Consider the following 10,502-nt stretch of genomic DNA (forward strand, 5'->3'; position numbering starts at 1 on the left):
CCCCACCTGGCTACAACCTCCTTTCAGGGAGTTGTAGAGACCGATGAGGTCTCCCCTAAGCTTCCTCTTCTCCAGGCTAAACAACCCCAGCTCCCTCAGCCTCTCCTCATAGAACTTGTGCTCAAGTCCCTTCACCAGCCTTGTTGCTCTTCTCTAAACCTGCTCCAGCACCTCAATATCCTTCCTGAACTGAGGAGCCCAGGACTGGACGCAGTACTCGAGGTGTGGCCTCACCAGTGCTGAGTACAGGGGAAGAATCACTTCCCTGGTCCTGCTGGCCACACTGTTCCTGATCCAGGCCAGGATGCCATTGGCCCTCTTGGCCACCTGGGCACACTGCTGGCTCCTGTTCAGCTTCCTGTCAATCCAAACTCCCAGGTCCCTTTCTGCCTGGCTGCTCTCCAGTCACTCTGTGCCCAGCCTGTAGCGCTGCCTGGGGTTGTTGTGGCCAAAGTGGAGGACCCGGTACTTGATCTTGTTGAACCTCATTCTGTTGGAATCAGACCATCTCTCCAGCTTGTCCAGGTCTCTCTGAAGAGCCCTCCTGCCTTCCAGCAGATCAACATGCCCCCCCAACATGGTGTCATCTGCAAATTTGCTAATAGTACACTCAATCCCCTCATCCAGATCATCAATAAAGATATTAATTAATTAAGGGTGACAGATATCCCTTTGTAAGCCTTTTGTATATCACCACTTTTTTTTCAGGAGTTGATAAAGCTAGCACAGTACATTTTATGTAGCATTACACCATATCAGTGTTTTGTGGCATTAGAAGGCAATGTGACAAATTCTATACTAGTATTTCTAGAACCAGATTCATTATCTCATAACATGGGGGCTCCACATCGTGAAAGGTGTATACTCTCCAACAGTTAACCTTTGATTTTTTAAAATGTCTTAGGAATAATTTACATAATTTACATAAGCTTGTCTAATAAAATTAATTTTTTTCTCCTAACTCCATGTTATTTAATGTTTGGTAGGTAACTTTGTTTCCATTTAAATTAATGTACAACCGAAATCAATGGAGTCCTGACCAAATATTAGAGTTCTTTGATGTTAATATAAAACAGATAAGTGCACTGTAAAATATAAATTGAGTTGTACTGTAGAAATAAGTTGTTCAAATAACTCTTCAATTTTTTAACTTCTTTTCTTTTTTTTTTTTTTTTGCAGTCTCTCGTATTCTTATCATATGATCAGACTCCAGTGTGCCTCAGTAATGACAGTTCAAAGTCTTCTGAGTTTGGAAAAAGATATTCATAGAATAATGTAATCATAAAATGGCTTGGGTTGGAAGAGACCTTAAAGATTGTCTAATTCCAATATCCCTGCCATGAACAGGAACATCTTCCGCTAGTCCAGGTTTCTCAGACCATCTAACCTTGTCTGGAACACTTCCATGGTCAGAGCATCCACAACTTCTTTAGGAAACCTGTTCCAGTGCCTCACCACCCTCACACTAAAGAATTTCTTCCTAATATCTGATCTAAACCTACTCTCAACTTAAGGCTATTCCCCCTTGTCCTATCAATATGTGCCCTTGTAAAAAAGTCCCTCTCTAGTTTTCTTGTAAGCTCCCTTTAGGTACTGGAAGGCTGCTAGAAGGTATCCCTGAAGTCTTGTCTTCTCCAGGGTGAACAGCCCCAACTCTCCCAGCCTGGCTGTGTGGGAGAGGTGTTCCAATCTTCTGACCACCTTTGTCACTGTCCTCTGGACTCATCCAATAGGTCCACATCCTTCTTGAACTGGGGGCCTCAGAGATTGATATAATCCAGGTGGGTTCTCATGAGAGCAGAGTAGAGGAAGAGCATTGCTTCCCTAAAATTCAAATCACCTCTCCAAAGGCAAAATTTAACTTTTTACTTAACACTGTAATCATGATCTAATTGAATGACAGTCTTGATTTAACTGTTAGCTATTTGTAGCATATCAGGATTTGTATTATTTGTTCTAGAAATAGTTTTCTCAATCCCTTTCATGTGAATTTTTCCAGTGCTAGTTTTGATACTCTGTATACACTTCTTTCTCTCATCTTCTAAATTAAATGTTTATTTGAGTTACTTTATTTAAACTGTTTTGACTTTCTCCTTATTCTCAGTTGTTTCAGTTAAAAAGTTAATCATGCAGTCATAACTAGGATGCCTTCTCTGGCAGCACTGTTCTCATTTGTGCTCGAGTGTGGTGATGGAGGGTAGATTAATTTAAAATGAAAAAGATAAACAAACAAATTGAATCTTTCCAGAACCATGGTGTAAAAATGAGTGAAAAACAGAAAGAGAGCTTAGGAGAAACCTTAGGTTGTACCTATTATGTCTATAGGAAATTTTGCTCTGACAAGGCAGAGAATAACATTCATTGGAATGAGAAAACCTTGTTTTTAGTACAGGTGATGTGGATATTTCATCTGCAGTTGCTATTCAAATAATATATATACTTAGCAAAAAAAGGAAAAGAGAGTTTTGTCAAAAGAGAAAATTGTTTTGATAATGAAGACTTGCTACTTCTCCTATAATGGTTATGGTTAGAGTTGAATGTGATCTAAACAGCCTGAGCAACTCTGGCTCCCTCACATTCATTTAATGTGGTTTTATTTGTGGTTATTTTTGTTATTTTGTTGTTGGGGTTTTTGTTGTTGTTGCTGTTGTTTTGATTTTTTCATGCTGCATTAGAAACCATGGGAGAAGGAAAAAAAATTAGTTTAGAGAGCAGCTTTTGAATTGGATTAATTTGTCAGCCATCGTATTTTTCTCCTATGCTCATCTCCTCTTGTTCTAACAGCCAATCTTCTTTACTTGATTAAAAAGAGCATCTCTCCAGCTATATTTTCATTTTGTTTTGTATCCTTCCCTGTATTTATGCAAAACAGCTTTTGTTTTACTTTATTTAAATAAGAACATGATTATTTTCTAAGAGATGTGGGACTGTGTTATTCTATATTGATTGACCTGTCCGTAAGACAAGAACCTAGTAATGCTAGCAGACACATTATCACTCCTTTGATTCAGATGGAGAAGGACATATTAAAACTATTAGCTCATATACTCAGAGGCATCCATGACAACACTGGCCAGCATTTACATAAGCTCAGTTCTGTTTCTACTGTGTATTATTTCACAGACTCAAGTCAGGCATGGGATATGGTGACAGTTGGTATTTGGATATAGATACTGGTATTTAGAATAGATATTTGGACAGACACTTTTCCTCTGTAGGTGGCAAATGTTCTTCAAGGTAGCAAAACAGATGGATTAATTTTGAGATTTCTGAATTTTGTCTTCATTCTTCACTTAAAATTATTGCAGTTATTTTATCTTAACTACTGTAAAGTTACTTCCTTGGCAGGTTGACTTAAATATTGTCTTCTAGAGCCACACTGGTTCTATGGATTGTTGGAATGTCAGAATGTCCAGTCTGTTCCTTCTGGGTATTTTCTCCCTAATTTTAGCATTCAAAGTCCCCACAACTGAAAAGAAAAAAAGTAAGGCATATGTATTTTTGGATCAACAATAGATATTAAGTTCTGCACCAAATATCAACAATCATGTACAAGACTGCTTGAGAGGGGCCATATGCATCCCTGATGATGTATGTGATATGACACAATATGATATGAATTCCTTCTTCAAATGATAGAGGACCCAACAAGGAGAGGTGTTATGCTAGACCTTGGTCTCACCAACAAAGAGAGGCCAATGAGGAATGTGCAGCCTTGGTTGCAGTGACCATGAAATGATGGAGTTCAAGATCCTTAAGGCAGGAAGGAGGGCACACAGAAGGTCTTTGTCCTCTTCAGGGATCTGCTTGAAATAGTACTATGTGATAAAGCCCTGGAGGGAAGGGGGGGGGCAAAAAAGTTGGTTTCGAGGGTTCAAGGATCACCTCCTCAAAGTCCAGGAGTGATGCAAGACAAAGTTGGGCAAAAATACCAGGATGCCTGCATGGATGAACAAGGAGCTCCTTGACAAGCTCAAACACTAAAAGGAAGCCTACAGAGGGCAGAAGCAGGGAGGAGTACAGAGAAATTGTCTGAGCAGCCAGGGATCAGGATAAGAAAGCTAAAGCCCTGATAGAATTCAATTTGGCCAAGGGTGTCAAGGGCAAAAAGAATATATGTAAATATATTGGTGATAAAAGAAAGACTGGGGAAAATGTGGGCCCTCTCCATAAGAAAACAGGAGGCCTGGTTACCTGGGATATAGGTAAGTCTGAAGTACTCAATGAGTTTTTTGCCTCAGTCATCACCTGCAAGAGCTCCAGCCACACCACATGAGTTGCAGAAGGCAAAGGCAGGGACTGGAAGAATTATGAACTACCCATTGTAGAAAAAGACCAAGTTTGACAACATATAAGGGACCTGAAGCTGCACAAGTCCATAGGGCCTATTAAGATACATCTGTGGGTCCTAAGGAAACTGGCAGAGGATGTGACTAAGCCACTATCCATCATATTTGAGAAGTCATGGCCATCCAGTCAAGTACCCACTGAATGAAAAACGGTAAACATAAGCCCAGTTTTTAAAAGGGGAAACAAGGAAGACTGAGGGAACTATCGACTGTTCTCACCTCTGTGCCTGGCAAGACTGTGAAGCAGATCCTCCTGGAAGGTATGCTAAGACACAAGGAAAATAAGGAGTGACTGCCAACATGGCTTCATTAAGAGCAAATCATACCTGACAAATTTGGTAGCCTTCCATGACAATGTTGGTGGGTGAGGGAAGAGTAACTGATGTCACCTACCCAGACTTGTACAAACCATTTGACACTGTCCCACATGACATCCTTGTCTCTTAACTGTAGATTTGGCAGATGGACCACTTGGGGGCAAAGAATTGGCTGGATGGTCACACTGAAAGGGTTGTGGTCAATGGCTTGATGTTCAGGTGGAGAGAAGTGATGTTCCTTGGGGGTTGGTACTGGGACCAGAACTGTTTAACATATTTGTTTGCAACAAGGAGAATGTGCTAAACTACACCCTCAGCAAGTTTGCCCATGACACCAAACTGTGTGGTGCAGTCACCACGCTGGAGGGAAGGGATGTCTTCCAACCTTGACAAGTTTAAGGGATGGGCCTGTGCAAACCTTACGAGGTTCAACAAGGCCAAGGAAAAGGTCCTGCACCTGGGGCGCCTGCACATCGAGACGATCCCAAGCACAAATACAATCTAGGTGGAGAAGAGATTGAGAGCAACCCTGAGGAGAAGGACTTGGATGTGTTGGTGGATGAGAAGCTCAAAACGACCCGGCAATGTGTGCTTGAATCCCAGAAAGTCAACTGTATCTTGGGCTGCATCAAAAGAAATGTTGTCAGCAGATGGAGGGAGGTGATGCTTCTCCTCTACTCTGTTCTCATGATATCTCATCTGGAGTACTGAGTTCAGCTCTGGGGCCCCCAGCTTAAGAAGGATGTGGACCTTCTGGACCAAGTCCAGAGGAGGGCCATGAAGATGATCACAGAGCTGGAGCACCTCTCCTCTGAAGAGAGAGAGCTGGGGTTGTTCACCTTGGAGAAGAGAACACTCCAGCAAGACCGTCTAGCAGCCTTTCGGTACCTAAACAGAACTTACAGGAAAGCTGGAGAGAGACTTTTTACAAGGGCATGTAGTGATAGGACAAAGGGAAATGTCTTTAAACTGGAATAGGGTAGGGTTAGGCTAGATATAAGAGAGAAATTCTTTACTGTAAGGGTAATGAGGCACTGGAACAAGTTTCCCAGAGAAGTGCTGGCTGTCCCATCCCTTAAAGTGTTCCAGACCAGGTTTGGAGCTCCTTAATGATCATCATTCCTTATGTTCAGGAGGACTAATTTCATCTGGAGTGTTACTTAAAAAAAAGGATATATGTTCTTGCCCTTTTCCCCAAGAACAACATATATTTGAAGTGACCATGCTGAAGTGCTTTTCCACTGCTGAATGCTTTCCTTAAAGTTAGACAGACAGATGGTAGTTTTCCCAGGACAAGAAAACCTTAATTTACTGTAATCTAATAGGGGAGTAGGTTGTGATTCAAACATTAGTGCATAAGAGTTATCCATAAGCTGCCCTTGTTTGCTTGTACTCCAGGAAGATTTCTGTATCAAGGAACGATTCCAATGTAGAGACGGTGAGATAAGCATCAACAGTTTCATAAAGGACTAACTATACCTTCTAATCCAGTAATATTCCTTAACCTGCTGGGAATATTATGGATATTATTGCAATATAAATCTCAGTGTGCATGAATATTCAAAATCTGAATGTTGCTGAAACAATATATAATTTTATTTGCTATATATATTTCTTTTCTTGAAGACTGATGGTCTAAGTCTGCTACAAATATTGGCCGTACTCATAGAGAGAATATTGAAACTAGTGTTGTTCCAAATTTCTATGAAATTTTCTAAAGTGTGCCACCTGAATGGTGCTTCAAATGTTTTTTCTCCTTGCTCTTTTTTATATTGTCTTAAAATTTTCAGCAGCTTAAGTTCAAGAGGGACAAATATTTTACTGCAATTTTCTGTTATTTAAACATGATTTATTAGGTGTTTGTATTATCACCTTCAAACAACATCTTTGACCCTACTACATGACTCAACATTGATCATTTGTCAGCAGAACTACAGCTGTGTACATTACTGCATTTTTTGTCCTTAATATTGAAACGCATTATTGTTCATATTTTACTACTAAAATGCAGTAATAAACAAAAATATTGGCATACATACTATTTTTAATTTCAACAGATAAAATGCTAATTTCAAGATTGATGCATCCAAACTAAGAGAAGTTCTACTTCTTGCTGATTGGTTTATGAATGACTCGCTGGTCACCGATACCAAATTAAATATAGAATAAATGAACTTCAATATAATTTCTAATTGTCTGAGGGACCTGGACAGACTGGAGAGTTGGGCTGATTCCAACGGGATGAGGTTCAAGGCCAAGTGCTGGCTCCTGCACTTTGGCCACAACAACCCAGGCAGCGCTACAGGCTGGGCACAGAGTGACTGGAGAGCAGCCAGACAGAAAGGGACCTGGGAGTTTGGATTGACAGGAAGCTGAACAGGAGCCAGCAGTGTGCCCAGGTGGCCAAGAGGGCCAATGGCATCCTGGCCTGGATCAGGAACAGTGTGGCCAGCAGGACCAGGGAAGTGATTCTTCCCCTGTACTCAGCACTGGTGAGGCCACACCTCGAGTACTGTGTCCAGTTCCGGGCCCCTCAGTTCAGGAAGGATATTGAGGTGCTGGAGCAGGTTTAGAGAAGAGCAACAAGGCTGGTGAAGGGACTTGAGCACAAGTTCTATGAGGAGAGGCTGAGGGAGCTGGGGTTGTTTAGTCTGGAGAAGAGGAAGCTCAGGGGAGACCTCATCGGTCTCTACAACTCCCTGAAAGGAGGTTGTAGCCAGGTGGGGCTTGGTCTCTTCTCCCAGGCAGCTATCAGTAAGACAAGAGGGCAAGGTCTTAAGCCCTGCCAGGGAGGTTTGGGTTGAATATTAGGAAAAAAATTTACAGAGAGGGTAATCAGGCATTGGAATGGGCTGCCCAGGGAAGTGTTGGATTCTCCATCCCTGGAGTTTTTTAAGATGAGACTGGATGTGGTGCTTAGTGCCATGGTCTAGTAACCATGGTGATAGTGGACCAACGGTTGGATTTTATGATCTCAGAGGTTCCTTCTAACCTGGCTGATTCTATAATTCTATGATTCTATGAATTGATGTTGGTTTGCACCATCACTGTAAGTATTCATAGAAAACACACTATCTGGAAAAGGCTATTGTATGTTTTTATAAAAATATTTCAAGTGCATGTGTTATCATTTTTACGGACAACAAACAAGACAAAGAGTGTGTACTAGAATTTTAAAATGACCATATTACTACTGTGAAACTTGTAAAGTTTGTTTCTTTAAATAAGAATAAATAAGTAAATAAATAAGAAAACAAGTAAATAAATAAGATGTGACACATAAGCCTTTTAAGATGAGATTATATTTTTACATTTTAAAACAGTTTAATTTTCAAACTGTTTGTTCAGCATTCTCTTAGAAAGTAAGACTATGAAAACTTACCATGCGTAGCTATTCCTCCATCCTTAGGATAAATAGCTCTTCAGCTACATCTTTACATCTCTCAGCCACACATAAAACATTTTTTTTGTCTATGCTTTATTTCAGCAAAATTATCTGAAAATTCAAACAACTTCATGCTACTTTATTCATATTTACAAGATTGGATTCTAAACCATAAATCTGTAGGGAAAAAAGAATAGAATTAAGTTGTTCAGACTTCAGGTTCAGTAGTAATAACCACGAGTCATTCAGATTTGCAGCAGAAATAACAAATACTCAAATAACTTTGCCAACTTTTTCCTCACACATTCCTTATGTTAATACCTTTTCAAATAATACCTGTTGATACCTTTTCAAACATTTCTGAAATACATCATAGTTCATATCATTTAATATTTCATTTTTTTCCTGCAGTTTCAATAGCAGAATGCCCTAAATCCTCAACTGAAATAAAAGTTTTATTTTTTAAAAGTTTTTCTTCCATGTTTCTGTAAATAACATAATTTTATGTCTCTAATCCATATTACATGGTACAGGCTCAAAAATCTTCAGGACAGAACAAAATGATAAAGTACCAGTATTTTTAATAAATTGAATAAATTAAAGACACAACTTTACATAACATGTAGGAAGGTATCAAAGTTTTGTATAAGAACTGAACAAAACCCATATCTTTCCTAAGAAAAAATACATTCATGAATTGATATTTTGTGCACTAAAGTGCAAAAATTACTTTTTTTAGGTGTCTGCTGTAAAAAAGTAAGACTAAATATATGTGTGAATCACCATAATACTTCAAAATTTCATCTATAACAAAACCTGCAAAATTGTTTCCAAATACTAGTTAAAACTTTCCACTCCAGTAAGTTTCTCTTTCAGTACACACTTAGTATTAACATTCCACACTGAATTTTGAATGTAAACATTGCAATACTACAGCTTGGCTTAAAGTTATCAGAACTTTTTAAAGAAATTTTTTATTTGAAAGTGTTTAGGATGCTCTCAGATGAAAAGACATTTAACTACTATAATGAAATTAATTAGGATGATATTTTGTAATGTCTGTGCTTTTTTATCTCACTTGAGAAGTACAAAGACAGGTCTGAAAAAAATTCCAATCTACTGTATGTATCAAATACAGTAAGTTTTCAGATAAATATGTGTTTTGTAAAACTTTTTCTTTTCCATCTGTCAGAATATACAAACTTGCCTACTTCTTAATTATACCAACTGAATGTCATACTGGGAGCTAGATATTAGACTGAAATATTTTAAAATATGTCACAGGCTTTATTTAAGGTTCATTTCTATTGTTGATATTACTTCCTAAACCTTAATTGTACTAGAAATCCATAAAATCTTCAATCTACTTAACATTCTGATTCAGTTTATTTACAAGAACGTTGCAATTTCTAGAACTTTCACCTTGTTTATAAATCATGTAATGTAAACAAAAATTCATAATTTATATGTGAAAATAGTACAAAATTTTCTGGATATATAAATAATATTTGGTAACTTCCAGTCAACAAAGTGTTAGTTATAGCATGAGATACTGAAAGTTCTGCAATATTAATATGAAGAATTAGCTTCTGGAATAGGTAAAAAAATAATATTTGTAACATGATGACTTTGAATAAATATAAATTTTAAGACTACAAGGTCCCAAAAGCTCTTCTATGTAGCTTCCACAGTGAACACATATCAATGAATTTAGCTGAGTGTCAGGGAGACTAATTTCTGGGGTAAATGTTGGTACCTGATTTTATTTATTTATTTTGTCAGATAGCAACCAATAAATAAGGTACAATTTTCTGACCTGACATTTTCTAACAAAACTAACTTACAGAAAACAAGCAAAGAATCAAAAACAAACTAACAAAACCAACCTTTTTTTAAGTGTATCTCTTTTTTTTACAAAAAACAGAGTAACCTCAAATTTCACCTATTCCACATGTCTGTACATGTTTTAAGATACACAGGCTGGGATCTTTCTTGAAGTAAAAGACTTGAGTTTTGTTACTACTAAGAGTAGTAACAGAGGTATATTCTCTTTCACACTATTTTTAAGAGGAAAAAAGAAGAGAAAAACAGCTGAAATAGTCAATCCTATACTGTTGAAGAATTTCCTTGAGGAAAATCACTTTGCACATATAGTGCACTAATAATTCTCCTTAATTTAATTTGCCAGCAATTCTGCCCTTTCTCTAAATTTTCGATAGAAAATTTTATTTAACTTTAAGGAACCAAGCAATACATATGAAGGAAGTTTAACAACAAACAGCAAGTATTATATGTCCCTGTTTGACACATGCTTCAACTAGTACTACCACACCATAACTAGAGACAACCATAAGCAGTTTGAATAGATCTTGATAAAAGTGATATAGTTACTATGAGAAAAAATGTTATGGAGGATGATCTGTTGTGATGGAGAAGATGCTCAGGGAAGGA

This window comes from Manacus candei, unplaced genomic scaffold (assembly GCF_025592945.1).
Source record: "Manacus candei isolate 608988 ecotype Guabito, Panama unplaced genomic scaffold, ASM2559294v1 h1tg000014l, whole genome shotgun sequence".
Lineage (NCBI taxonomy): Eukaryota > Metazoa > Chordata > Aves > Passeriformes > Pipridae > Manacus > Manacus candei.